The following is a 15,690-nucleotide window of genomic DNA, read 5'->3' as shown; positions in this document are numbered from 1 at the left end:
GTGTCTGAAGCCTATAATTTTAATTTGTCCTTTTTTAATTGTGGTTGAAATCCACTCCCATGTACCAAGACCTACAGTATATTCATGTTTACTTAAATGACTAACGCTATTGGACATTAGCTGGTGTTTTTTGTAACGATTTGCTATTTCATGCAGGAAAGAAAGGAAACCAGACCCAACGTTTGCTTTCAGGTGCGGTCTATTTACATAATGGACATCTATTTCTGAGGAGCCTGATTTAAATCACACAACCCCGGTAGAAGTTGAATCGACAATCTAATAAACCGAAATCAGACGCGTTATCCATTAAACCACTAGTCCGTCACGTAAATGAATTGCACCATGGTGAGTTCAGCGCCACTACTAGTAATACCCCACCCCCATCTTAAATTTCTACGTGAGAAATGTGTTTTCCAAATTTTTTTCAGTTTTTAAAAATCATCACTTTTATGCAGACAAAGCCTTTATGTGTCGCTCTGAATTTCTAATTGATTTATAATTAAAAGAAAATAGCATTTTGTTCCACAACGGCGTGAAATTATCACGTCTTTCACTCTACGTCTCTCTAGTAGTAAAGCAGACCTTGCTAGGTGAGCATTTGCTCCGGTAAATTAGGTCACTTTTCATGTTAACTCACTTCTTCTAAACACAACATGTCCTGGTGCACGTTTTCTCCATGAAAAAAGACATTTTCCCTTACATGATTACTCGTTTTTTTTTCATCAAAGAGTACAGAAAGAAGAAAGAAAGAAAGGAAAAGTGTCGTAAATGAACTCTGTCGCCCATGGGAGATGTCAAGCACATTGGACATGAAAAGTGCCCGATAAAAGCCATTTCTGTACATTTCTCTTAGTGTCGGGGCCCGAATGTAAAGGAGGCAACATGCTCAGCCAGCCGACTCAGCTTACTGAACGCAAGTGTCTCCGAGCGGTGTGTCCAAGGGGCAGTAAAAGAGGAGAATTCTGCCGGCGCCGTGGCTTAGTCGGTTAAAGCACCTGTCTAGTTAACGGGAAATCCTGGCTCCAAATCCCAGCAGTCCATCGCCTGTGTTGCACTAGACACCCTGTAGATAATCAAAAGCATATTGAGCTCCTTGGTAATGAAATTGGCGGATAAAAGCCACTTCACATCCTTTCTCAACTTGCTCAGTGAGCAGGCTCACCGCACACCGAACGAAGATATAACAGAGCAGTGTGTCCAACTGGCTGAAAAAGGGCAGTGCTTTGCCGGTGCTGTGGCTTAGTTGGTTAAAACACCTGTCCTGTAAACAAGAGATCCTGGGTTCAAATCCCAGCAGTGCTTTACTTCCTGCCTTTGCCCACCGTTTATTGTTACAGACAATATGCTTCTGCATTATGTTTAAATTAAGTTTTCATTTCGCTTTTGGCACAACTTGTTTTTCAAGAAATCCACACATTGCGAAAGATAAAATGCTCATCTTTCTTATCAGTGCAAAAGAATTACTGCCAGCTGGCAAGAAAATGACAACTATTTTTTTTTTACTTTAGCCAAAAATCTGTGAATGTAGAAAAAATACAAAAAATGTCAGTTTCTATGGCACACTCAGTCAGGGTGTCCTTCAGTTAAACACAACGTTGGTAGATCAAACGCACCCAGAGACACACTTCGAATTAATCTGATATAAAAATTACCTTCTCTAAATGTGATTGAGTTTCTTTCCACGTCCTTAGACATCTTGATGTTTGCAGAGATTTTCAACTTTTGACAGCAGTCAAACTACAAGTAAATAGTGGAGTACTTAAGTCAATATCACTGGGAATGTGAATATAAATGTAAACATCAATATTTCTGCTGTCTCCTGAGAAACACAAGTATAGAGTCAAAACACAATAAATAATGCTAAAAAACTATTCAGTTAACACCCAGATGTGACAAAACACTTTAAAGACTTACACCCCCTTTAAATATGTATTTCCTTAATATCAGTTCTCTTCCCTCCCCAGGATACCTGCAAATTCACTACAGCATATTAAAAGCTGTGTGTAAGTCTTACATGTGTTCTGAGTAGTATAAAGCGACACCTTTCGTCAAACTTTTGACAGGTACCACGCCCCCTTTTCCAGCCAATGGGAGTCAGCGGTGGTTGGCTGTCCCGCCCCCTTGCCAGCCAATGGCGTGTTGTTATTTGTGCATGTCCCGTCCCCTCAGGAGCCAATGGTATGTTGTTAAGGGTCGGAACTCCCGCCTTCCCCCCCGGCCAGTCGGTCCGGAGCCGCAGCAGGGTTGTAAGCACACACACACTGACTGCGTAAAGTCTCACGGAAAGAACTCGCAGGACAAACACCATGTGAAATGTGAACCGCTTTATTTCAACAGTAGGTGTTTCAAACACTGAAACAACGCAGCACACATGCGTTACCAGCTCCTGTTTGCATTCAACAATTAAATGTTGGTGTGGAAAATTAGTTCGGTACACGTAACCACCACCCCAACATTGCTGAGAAACATTGAGGCATCTGAAAAAGCATTCATAACCCCCTTCCTCTCCCCATGTCTAAAGCCATGCGAACCACACTGGGCGATCCGATCTAGCAGAGCAAAAACATTTGCCTGCGTAATCAGCGGGATGGTGTTACCACAGGTTCTGTGCAAAACACACTGTATTTTGGAATACACACAGTAGGCTTCCCCTACACCCCAGGCTTCTATTTCTGATCTGAAAACATCAGATCTGCAATAATTTCACTCAAGTTCTTGACATACACATCTATCTCTTTAACAAATTTGAGGATATTAGCATTCAAGTCTTTGTTTTGCATATCAAGCTTTGTAGAGAGAAGTGTGTAAAGCACTCTTAGTAAGAATTCAGACGGATACATTCGAAATTCTTCATTCTTCGGACGATGGCACACCTGTAAAAGAGAGTGAAATCTGTATTCATATTTTACATAGATCTTTTTTTTTGAGTCTGTAAAAATAAGAATAGTGTTTCTTTTGCAACGCATCAAAAGTCACATCTACTAATTTTTCATCCAGCTGTTCAAGTATGGTGTGTACATGCTCGTATGGGGAGCGGTCCTCAATTATATTTTTCAGCAACTGTTTTATGCACCGCTCAGTGCTCAGTGTCATTTCTAATGGTGTACGAACCCAGACACCTGGCGGTGTACAGAACAGTCGATAAAATTCAGGCTAAATCTTCAAACCCATCTGTGTAGCCGACAGACAGGCATGTGTGACCCCGCTGCCCAGGATGGTCAATCAAACAGGCCGGGCAGTCATCAACCAGTACCCCCTTTAAACAGTGTTTGAAGATGCAATAAACTACTGCTTTCACAATCTGGGGCATAACATTGGGCTCATTAGGGACATCGTTAGCTAAACCTGGTTGGGCATCAGCTTTATTAACATTTGGCCGAACACACAAGCATAGACACGAAACATTCAGTTGTGCCAGTAGGCTGAAGATTGACCCGTTCACATCCTCTTTATTCTATTAAAGGAAAAAGAAAAGAAAGGCTTAAAAAACTTTTGAGCTAAGGTTTTTCGTTAATATTTACCATTTGTAGCGTGGTATCATCGCTAGCACCCGGCAGTTCTTCAACATCTGGTACCCCAGCTGAACTCACACCCCCGCCGCTGTCACAGGGTGCAGAGGGTGGGGTCGGGTTTTGATAAAAAGAAGACCAAGTATTAAATTGACATATGCTAAGCACCGATACAACAATTCCACGATCAGAAAAAATATTTTAGCCGCCTACCTCTTCACTTTGTAGAGTAGCAGACCCCATTGTTTCTCCACACAAAGAAGCCATCTCCGCAGCTCCTAACAAGGGGCGGTGTCTGACAGCTCCAAGGACGCGCTGCGACCCTGTCAGTCCGGAGCGTTTAAGAATATGCGCCAATGGTGTAACCACGCCTACATAACACAAGACATTTTTCAATTGGTTGTGATGCTTTAAAACGCATCACAACCAATGTTGTGATGACCCCCCCCTTGTTTTATCGAGAGCGAAAAGTACTCACATATCAGTTTATAAGTTTTAAACTTTAAAAGTATTAACACACAATGCAAACACAAATGATATGTTTTTTTTTTAAACACGCGGGTTTGATCTTAAAGTTTTTAAAATAATGTAATAAGACACAGTTTATTTTTAATAACACATTTGCGACAGCTTTTTCGAAAGTTTGAGATAAATTTCCACACATCGCAAGCGTAAAAGTCTTTAAGGTATTAATAGGCAACAAATGATGGGGTGTTGTTCTTCATACTTTAACGGATTGGTCTTAAAGTTTTAAAATCACGTATTAGAGATAATTTGTGATGTTTTGGAGACGTGCGGTGTGTGTGTGGGGGGGTTAGTTAAAGTGGCTTATGTACATCGAACACACAGAGCCCGTTAAAATCCAACACGCGTTAACCACGGCCAGTGAGTTCAAGGTTGGCCCATATTTTCTGGATGGTTATGCTGTAATTGACGGAGTGCCGACAGCCTTTGAGTTCAACGGTTGCTTTTTTCATGGTTGTAGCGTTTGTTATTGTGAAAACGATTTTAATCCGCTGACAAACACTACTTTTGGCTGGTTGTACAGAAAGACGATGGTTAAAATTAATTTTCTCAAAATGAGAGGTTTTAACGTGCGTGTTTTGTGGGAGCACGAGTTCAGAGACATGCTTGTTGAAAATGGAGACTTGGGTAAATTTCTAACAGCTGCGCAGTTACCAGAGCCTCTGCAACCGCGCAAGTCGCTTTTTCGGGGGAGAACAAATGCGATTTGTTTGCATTACACAGCGCAGCCCGGTGAAAAAATTCATTACTATGATTTCACCAGTCTGTATCCGTTTGTGAACAAAACTAAAAAATACCCACTGGGGCACCCCCGAATAATTTATAACAACTTTGGAGATTTAAAACGGTAATTCGGTTTAGCGAAGGTGAAAGTTTACCCACCCAGACGTTTATACTTTCCAGTTCTTCTTACCAAAATTGACAAAAAACTGTTTTTCACACTGTGTCGTACATGTGCTGAAACAAAACAGACCACCCCCTGTGAGCACGGTGATGAAGATCGCGCCTTGACTGGTGTCTGGTGCACCCCTGAATTACAGATGGCCTTAGATCTGGGGTATTGAGTGTGTAAAATTTACGAAATTTGGCATTTCGAAAAGGCCTCACACGATCTTTTTACCGACTACATCAAACTGCATCTGAAAGGGAAACAGGAAGCTTCGTGGTTTCCAGAGGGGTGTACAGATGTCGCGAAACAACAAAGATATATCAGCGAATATTATGAAAAAGAGGGTGTCCGGCTGGACCCCGGCAACATTAAAAAGAATCCGGCCAAAAGACAGCTTTCAAAAATTGCCTTGAACAGTTTGTGGGGGAAGTATGGACAAAGAGACAATTTACCACAGACCACCATTGTGAGAAACCCCGATGAATTGTTCAGGTACTTATTTACGCCATATCATGAGGTGTCAGCCTGCGAGTTTATCAATGAAAACACAGCCTGTGTTACGTGGAAACACTAAACACCACTATACAGGCCATTCAAACACTAACATTTTCATCGCTAGCTTTACAACCGCCTATGCCCGCTTGGAGTTATACAATCTGCTAAATGCTTTGCAAGGCTGCTGTCTGTACCACGACACAGATTCCGTTATCTTTGTGAGCCGGGAGGGTGAGTGGAATCCGAAACTGGGTGACTACTTGGGTGAGCTGACCAGCGAGATCCCTGCTGGACAACACATCACCGAGTTTGTATCAACAGGACCCAAGTCGTACGGGTACAAACTGTCTGGAGGGAAAGCCTGTTTAAAGGTAAAAGGCATTACGCTCAATGTGAACAATTGTGAAAAAGTTAACTTTAAGAGTCTGCGGGACTTGGTTTTTGACTATGGCGTTAACCCTTATGCAGAGTGCCGGGAATTTAAACACATTTCTATTCAACAGCCGATGATCGTGCGTGTTAAAAAGGATTGGCGCATTGAGACCCGGACCTTAAAGAAAACCCAGAAGGTGGTGTACGACAAGCGGGTGCTGCAAGAAAATTTGACATCGTTGCCCTACGGATATTAACACGATGGATGTAAGGTTAAAACACCCTTTTTCGTGCATTTTGTCCGGACCCTCGAATTGCGGTAAAAGTTATTTTATAAAACGGCTCTTGGAGAACGGTGATACCGTTATGACTCTTAAACCCGAAAACACAGTCTGGTGTTACAGCTGCTGGCGACCTCTATACGCTGAGTTGCTTGTGAAATTTCCATACATTCAGTTTATAGAAGGACTACCAACGTCGTTTTCCGACGACCAGCTACTGCCGCCGGGTAGAGTAAATTTGATTGTAGTTGATGATTTGATGGAGTCTGCGTGTGAAAATAATGAGATAGAAAAAGCTTTTACCAAATACGTACATCACCGAAACCTCAGCATCATGTATATCGTCCAAAATGTGTTTTGTCAAGGCTGGAAAAGTAGAACCATCGCGTTAAATACAAAGTACATGGTGCTGTTTAAAAACCCTAGAGATAAACTACAGATTACAACCCTGTCCCGGCAGATGTACCCCGGTAAAGCCAAATTTTTTTGGGAAGCGTTCGATGACGCTACTAAAAAACCTTTCGGTTACTTGTTGGTGGATTTAAATGCCGACACCCCAGATGACTATCGCTTGCGAACAGGTCTTTTCCCCCCAGATGTACCCACGGCTTATGTATTTAAAAAATCTAAAAGTCGGTGATCTCGCAACCACAGACTCAGTCGAAAAAACACGTTCGGGGCGTCATCATGTCTTCACGCGTTCGGAGAAACCTGACTCTCTTACATTTTCTGGTAAAAGCCGCCCCCAAGCAGTGGAAAGCTATTCTCTGCGGGGCTACAAATGATCTTGTACAGGCCATAGCTGAAATCGCCTTGAATACCTTGAAAGGGAACATACCGTTATCTGCTAAGCAGTTTGAGACCCTGAAGAGAAAGTGTAAGCTTATAAAGACTTTGAGTCGAAAGGGTCTTTCTCTTAAAAGAAAGAGACTCTTGGTGAACCAGTCCGGCGGTTTTATCTGGACCCTGTTGAGTATTGCAGTACCATTGATTACGGGGCTTCTACAATGTCAATATTGGAGCACGCTGAAAAAATGTACCTGGTACCTCAGAAACAGCTCGATCGACTCCGAGAGCGGTCTGGGTTCGAAAAAATAACAACCCGTCGGTTGGATGATGAAATGCGAGACATTCTTCAGAACTCGCATCTGGCCGAATATGAAAAAGTGAAATTGTACAGTCAGGTGTTACAACGGTATTTGACATTAGTACGCCAGGAGACTTCCGAAAAGGGGACTTTAACTGTTGTACTACCGGAAAATGCACCCGCCGAGCTATCACTCACGTTAGCACAACCGCCGACATCGAGCGACACTGACTTTGGGTATATTTTGGACAGTGTGTCTCAGCGGTTCCGGAGAAATGCCAAGATATTGTTAAAGACCATGGCCCGCAATGAACCATTAATAGCCTGGAATGAAAAAGGGGAATTTGTGTACAAGGGGGCACCCGTTGAGGGCTCTCACATGATTGGTCTTGTCAGGGCTGTCACGCAGCAGCAAGCAGTTGCGGTCGGTAAGAAGCCAAAAGGTTGGGATGTGTTCATGGAGGCTATGACAGAAACCAACGTGCCGGGCACCTTGCTAGCCAACGCTGGTAACCGAGAGCTACATGAAAAACTCAAGGCTGCCCCGTTGGGGTGTGCAGCATCGGTTAAAACTTTAAAACAACCGGTAGAGATGTTGACGCCCGACCCGGTCTCTAAGATAACCGCAGAAAGGAGATGATCATTAATACCTAGACCCACATGGTTGACTTTGTAACATTTTTTCTGTGGGTATGTGTGTTTGTGATAAATGACTTGAAATGTATATTAAAAAGCGTGAGCAATGTAGTTAAAAATGTTTGTAATAAAATGGCTTGAATGTAACATATTAAAAAAAGCTTGAGCAATATAACCGCAAATGTATAATAAAAATATCGTATTGATTTTAATTCATATTTTGCGTTCTTTTTTAAATAATAACCACACAGACAATGAAATGTTTTGATTTCATTTTTATTTTAGACGGTCGATTAACATTTATGACATATTTTAAATTGGCGTAAACATCCGCATAATTGAACATTCCCAGTGGGCAGTGATTCGTCGAATATACGTATATTCTCGTCAAAAATACGGCTATAAGTATATATACGTCGCCGCGATGTATAATCAACGTCGAATTGCAACCGTAAAATCGACGACATTAATAAACGCATATATAACGTCGAAAACACATCTAACACAGTGCCTGAGGCTTTTTACTGTATATATCATGTGTGCCGCAACTAGGAGTATTACTATCCCAGTAATTAATTAATGTATTATATTTATTATACACGTGTAAATAAATTAATTACTGCGAAAATAATTTACTTCGTACACTGTGCAGAGTGCCGTATACTCCTAGTTGCGTTCAGAAGTTATTACTTCTGAAGAAGAAATCTTGAATGAGGTTGAAATTTCTGACTCTGATGAATCTGATGTAACTGACCCCAGTCCTGAATCTACTGACCTTGTAGATGAGACAGAGACTGACCCAGCAAGGCCAAATCTATCTACCGAACTTGTAGCTTGGTCTGCAAAGCATGGTTGTAAAAGACAGTGTTTCAATGATTTATTGGAGATATTGAGACGTCCAGGACTCTCCTACAAACACCTAATAAAGTGCAAATCAGTAATAAATCCGGTGTTCAGTACATTTACTTTGGATTAAAGAAAGGAATCCTGAAAAACATATCTTCTAAAACATTCCAAGAAGGCACGCATTCTGTAGACCTGTGTATCAATGTTGATGGAGTTCCTCTCTTCAAATCTACATCTGTGCAATTTTGGCCTATTTTGTGCTCTTTTCACCAATTCCAGCCTTTCATAATGGCATTATTTTGCGGAGGGTCCAAGCCTGATCCAGTTGATGATTATGTGAGTGACTTTTTAGAGGAGTTAAAGTTACTCACCAATAATGGCATTCACTTTGAAGATAGAGTATTTAATGTTACTGTGAAGGCTTTTATATGTGATGCCCCTGCACACTCATATCTGAAATGCTGCAAAGGACACAATTCGTACTTTGGCTGCAAAAGATGCAAAATTAAAGGGAGCTGGGAGGGAAGAGTTGTTTTCACAGGGTAAGAGGCATGTAATGATCGTACAGATGAACAATTCAAGAACTTTGAGTACAAGGAACACCAACAAAGACTTTCTCCCTTAGCTGCTGCTGGAATTGGGTGGATAAGCCAATTCAACCTTGACTACATGCATCTAGCTTGTGTTGGTGTTGGCAAAATAATTCTTATTTTCTTAAAGCAAGGACCAGCTAAATGTCGACTGTCTGGCAGGCAGAGGAAAGACATTTCTGATAATTTGGAAATTCTTAGCGGAAAGATGCCTGGGGAATTTGCTAGACAGCCAAGATCCCTCTCAGAGCTTGACAGATGGAAGGCTACAGAGTTCCGCCAGTTCCTTTTGTATACAGGCCCCATTGTGCTTTGTAATGTTGTATCAAAGGAACTATACACCCATTTTCTGATGCTAACAGTTGCTCTTTCCATTATGTTGGACTCGGATGAAAGAAAGAGAAATGCCAATCTCAACTATGCCCAAAAACTGCTTGATACCTTTGTTGACAATGCTCAGCATTTGTATGGACCAACATTTGTTGTATACAATGTGCACAGTTTGAGACATCTACATCAGGATGTGGTACAATTTAATTGTTCCTTAAATGATGTATCTGCATTCCCATTTGAAAACTTTTTACAGTCCTTGAAGAAACTAGTGCGGAACAGTCATACAGTAACCCTATAGCTCAAGTAATAAAGAGAATGAAGGAGAAGGAAAGAGTTCAGAGCAACTGTGAAGCATCTGGTTCACGGATGTATATTTCGTCAAGACAAAAAGACTGTTGTTTCCTGTTGGATAATGAGGACTTTGCATTTGTGAAGGAGAAAAGAGCAGACAGAAATCTTCTATGTGATGTTGTATGACAGACTCAGACATGTAACTTCTTCACTGAACCATGTGAGTCAAAATTGCGTAATATTGTATATGTTAATAGTCTGGAGATGTATGCAAGGGAGAAATTCCTCTCTGTAAAAGAGTTGCACAGAAAAGTAGTGTCTCCCATATGGTGCTGGGTATGTCCTTTTCCGTCTTCATAATGGCATAGAACATAATCCTGTTCCATGAGGAAGTTGCAACTTTGATTCACACAGGATGCTGCTGTCTGCTCTTTTCTCATGGTTAAGTTTAAATTTTAAAGTTTGTGAGGAATTGCATGTAGTGAATACCATCTAACTACAAATGTATACATAAAGCAGAATGTTTATTATTGAATTATGTGTTTTTATTGAGTATAATCATTATAAGCGAACACAAGTTTAGTAATCAGCACCACAATCTGAATTAAGACTCAAAATTAAAATGTGTATGTCTGTTTCAGGTGATGTGGACACGCGCTGTTTGGATAGAGCAGGAGGGGGAGGTTGAGGGAGTCCTGCCCTCAAACTGGGTGGATGCCCGAAGAGAGTTTGTGATCCAAAGCAGGCCACAAAACTATACAAAGAGAAGGCCAACCCTAATAAAGATACTTGGGTTACCTTCAAGCTCATTAAAGTTAAACATACACCAGGTATAGCTTTCTTTGAAAATAAGAGCAAATTCCTGTTAATTATTATAAATTCCGATTGAATATTTACAGTAACTGTCTATGTACATGTATTAGTGCAACAATACCTTTTTCATATTTGATCATATGTAATGTAAATTTAATTATTTGTAGACAAGAAATCAGAGTGTGATCACTTTGATTTAACCACCTCTGTTACGGATGCTGAAGACGAGGAGGAGACACCCAATCCAAAACGCAAAAGTAAGAAGCGGGTGTTCTCCGATTACGTTGATGGTACGTAAAAGTAACAGTCTCAGTAGCTATATTTTTAACCAGTTATTAATATCAACTGATGCCTCATTTAGCTTGTACCTTGTTATTGATTTTTTTTACAACCCTTTAAAATAAGTCATTTTGAAAGGTGTTCTGTATGAAAATGTTAAAAATCTTATCAGATTTGTTGATCATGGAAATTGCTAAGAATTTTGGTTAGCTTATTCTATGTTAAACTAATTTTCAGGATTATATTGAAATATGATAATTTTCTATTATATTACAGACATTGATTCTGATCCTGCTACTCCAAGTACGTCCATTTCTCTGCCTTCAAAGTTCCCAAAATAAAGGAAATGAATTTATTGTAAAAAGTTACAGATCAGGTTGATTAAATAATTTAATTTGATATGAAATATTTTACTGCCATATCTTTTCTGTTTAGAAAAGAAGAAGCCACCGAAACTGCCAGTGCCACCCCCCAAACTGAGGTTCTCTCCTAGGAAGAGTGTCTCTCAGAGCTCACTCAGCTGTTCAAGTACGCTTAAAGGTAGGTTATTGCAATCAAAGCTAAAATGTTTTCTTAATGTCCTTAGAAGATAACCATCATCAATCATATTTAAAGACAAGTTAACACCATTCTTTATGTTATTGAAGCCCAACCATCAAAGGCGAGAACCTCCCCAAGTTAAAAAAATGGTGCTGAGTTCTGGCTTCAACATTCCTGAAGTTATTACTACATTTTTTGCCTACATCTAATTACTCTATGAAATTGAGATGAAATTCACAAGTTATTTTTTTTTTATTACATCTGAGGTTATGTCACTGTACTTTCCTAAGTCTACCATAAGTGAATTAAATTAAAAGATTATTGGACTGGCGAACATTTTACGTCCATATTTAAATATTAATCCGCAATATTATATTAACAGCCAAGGTAGTCCAAACTGGGACCTCACCACGCAAAGTTTGAAGCCCTAAGCAAGTTATAAGACCAAAGTCTTCAACCGAAGTACTTAGTACATTACTTGTATCATATTAATTAAATTATTAAATTTAAGAATAGTTTATGATCCCTCTGCAAATGATTTGTTAAGTATGAGATTATTGTTAACTTTTTAATTTCTAGTATCAAACCAGGATTGGCCAGATGGCAGAAATGATCCTGGAAGACTGTCAAAAAGTATGTCTTTTTTATTGTATAAAGTAATAAATAAAACTACCCATATTATAGTTTTACACAGAATGTATTTTAATTATGTGTAGGCTCGTATACAATATAAAAATAAGTTGTCTTTTACCACAATGCTACAAACGACACAAACATATTCAAAATTGAAGCTATGTTTTTAATAAATACACCAATGGAGTTTAATTGACATTGTTTATAGAATCCTAGTTCAATGACAGACTAAATGACTAAATTGAAATATTAAGTTGTGTGATAAAGTAAATGTTTTCCATAACTGAATTCTTTTCAGAGTCTCCCAGGCAGAAGACCACATCCAGACCAGAAGAGAAGAGAGAGAGATATCCTCCTTCAGAAGGAAGTACAGTTAAAATGAACTACAGATGTGGGAATTTTTACTTTTTAAGATTATAAATTGCATGTAGCACATTGGCAACACTACAGTTATGCTAATGTGACAATAGTGTAAGAAAATCCTAACCCAATTCCTTTTAAATGCTGATATAAACTGTAAATTATTTCAGAGTTTCAGAAGCGGGTATTGGGCCTCCTGATAGAAATGAGGGATGAATTGAGGCGTTTGGGTAGGTCCACGGAACCGGTGGACTCCCAATTCCACATCAGGAGGCTGACCACAATGGAAGAGTTCTGTGCATACGAGCAAGCACTTGACAGCATGGACAATCAAAACCTGCTGATATGATATTGTATTCTCACTGTGGTGTCGAAAATATTCACTACTAATATTCTAGGTTTCAGATAGGTCAAAATTTTATAGCCTAACCCTAACCCTAACCCTAACCCTACATCTGATTAATATGATCCATCTCTGGCATACGTTCATATTTTTAGTTTATAATGTATAATCTTGCTTATCCTTTAATGGCAAAATAAAGTGTTTTCATGTTCTAAAAAGTTACTATAATTTTTTTTTACTTTGAAAAATGGTCACTTTGTATTTTTAGACTGAGAAAATACTGCAAAAAAGTGCAGTTAATATGTGAAAATGTGTTTGTTCCATGAATGTGTAAATGGGTAAGTCTGATTAGTTGATTAATGAAGATCTAGTAGTAAAAATAGCTTCTAATATTATTTCTAATATAATATTATTTCCAGATAAACCAACTTCAGAGAGTAGGCGGCAGTGATGTCAGAGAGAGTGTTTTCACAGTCTTGTCAAGGTATTGCTTATTGATTTTTTAAAATGTCTTTACATTACATTTTTACTTCGATCAAATTAACATATCCACAGAATTGAGCTTATAGATACCTATGTGTTAACCACTGAATATGCAAGGTGTAAAACTGCAAAATTGTCTTTTAAAATATAAGGATTACAGTACTACATTTGATCCTAAATATTTGAGTAAATAAATGTTGAGTGGAAACTCACTTGAAAAAATGTCTAAACTCAGTGAAAATTTGGTTTTCAGAAATGAACTGATGACAGAATTCAACTTCGCTGGCACAAACCAAAAAGATAAACAACAAAAGAGGGGCCTGGGAGACTTTATAGAGTAATTAAAGGTACTCATATTCTATGTTGTACTTTCAAACTTTGGGTACTCTTTAATTAGGACAGACTTTATTACTCAACTGCTATGATGCAAGCCAAATTGTATCCGTTTATTTCAGCTTTGAGCTTAGTAAACCTTAATGGTTCATTTTTGAGATTATACTCAAGAAGATAATAATCATTTATTTGAGTAGTAATATTATATAATTTTCTCCTAGCTGCGGTGCTGAAGTCCCACCCTACATCAACAGAAAAAGAAATAAAGGAGCACGCAATGTGTTACTTGAAGAATGCATATGCAAGGCATGGAAAATAATAGGTTTCTGGTTCTAACTGTTAGGACAATTAGACAGGGTTTGCAAAAGGTGGACAAAAATCGTCTTAACTTCCACTGTAATATTTTTTTTCTTGGGAATACAGAAGTTGTGCATTTTAAAATTTATATTTGAATCAAAATGTGGTTTTGAGTTAGTGTGTTAATGTAATTAGTTTGTGTTTGTCATTACTATACTGTATATTGATGTTACCAGAATTTGTAGCTGAAGTTTAAGACTAGTTGTGTTTGTTTTATGATTATTGCCCATATGTTGATTGTTGATTGATTGTATACAATGTATAATTTGAAATACATGTTTTTCAGATGTGAATGTGTATTTTCAGAATAAATTTTGAAACCAAATCATTTCTTGGTTTACTAGTTTCTACACCTGTAAAACCTGTCTTTGATGTATAATAGTCCTCTAAAGTTATCCAAAACTCCAACCATATATGTATAATAGTCCTCTAAATTTATCTGTATAATAGAACTCCAACCATTTATGTATAATGAACATATAATCATAGATGTATAATTGACGTATAACGATAGACGTATATTAGAATTTCATTCTAGACGAATTGCAGACCACATTTATACGTCTAAGGTATGCGTTTAATAGACGTATATTATACGTCTTTTGCCCACTGGGTCACTCGTATTTAATACAGTCTCATTTTAATAAATTCCCATTTTACTGCTTGTTTCAATGTGTTTTCATTCTTTACATTTCATTAGTGTGAAAGACGTGACCCTGTACTGGATACAGAGCATAGAAACTGGACGGACCTCTGTTCACGACTAAAGGCACACAGTATAAAGAGTTAATTAATTGTAATTAATGTCATGAGCTGTAATGAGTCCCGGTGTCGGAGTAACTGTACTGAAAACAACACAGACTATTATATTAGTGAGAGTAACAGTCAGGAGATCAAATCTCTTTCTAATAAAATGGGACATCACCAGACTAATCCATTTCTGGAATTTTTAAATAGTTTTCTTGAGAGTGAAGTAACGGGACATTTTAATCAGAAAGTGTTGCTGTAAAAAGCGAAGTTCCCAGTTTTTATACTTGTCCAGAAACTGTCCCCGCTCTGACCTCTCCTCCAGGTCGCTTCTCATGTGTCTGTTCTGGCGGGTTTCTGTCTAAAAACACGTTACAGGACTCCCGTCTCCTGTGGAGACACATGTAGGGTCGTGTCAGTGCAGAAATCCCACATTGTAAACCAGTTTAAACTGGGACTGGGTACAACCCGGATCAAGACAAGAACTGAGAGATTCATCAATCAGTCTCAGGACTCTCTCCCACTGGTGTCCTTTCCTCTCTCTCTGTGCTGTTTCCTAAAAACCCCTCTAATACCCCGTGTACAAAAGAAGACTCGCTCTTCACTCCTGTTCTATCCTGGTGTCGCAGTAACTGGGACTGAAGCAGACGGAGAGGAGACGGGCACTTCCAGAACTTTCCTTCCCGCTCGGTTCTTCCAGCTGAGCCCCAGACAGACTTTTCCCCTCCTGAGGAAAGAGCTTCTTCCCACACAAACAGCCCGTTTCTCTCGGAAACACCGGTAGCCCACAACACACACAGCACAGGGAGCGTTTTCACCAGCTGCGCCGCCACACGGACACCAGGACTCCCCTCATCTGTGTCAGGGAACCTATAGGTAAAGAACTGGAGGATCCTTATGCGTGACCGGAATCCCACAGAACACAAAGTAGCAAAGGGACGATCCAAA

This window comes from Lepisosteus platostomus, chromosome 5 (genome assembly GCF_059453375.1).
Source record: "Lepisosteus platostomus isolate fLepPlt1 chromosome 5, fLepPlt1.hap1, whole genome shotgun sequence".
NCBI lineage: Eukaryota > Metazoa > Chordata > Actinopteri > Semionotiformes > Lepisosteidae > Lepisosteus > Lepisosteus platostomus.
This window is presented reverse-complemented; position numbering follows the sequence as displayed.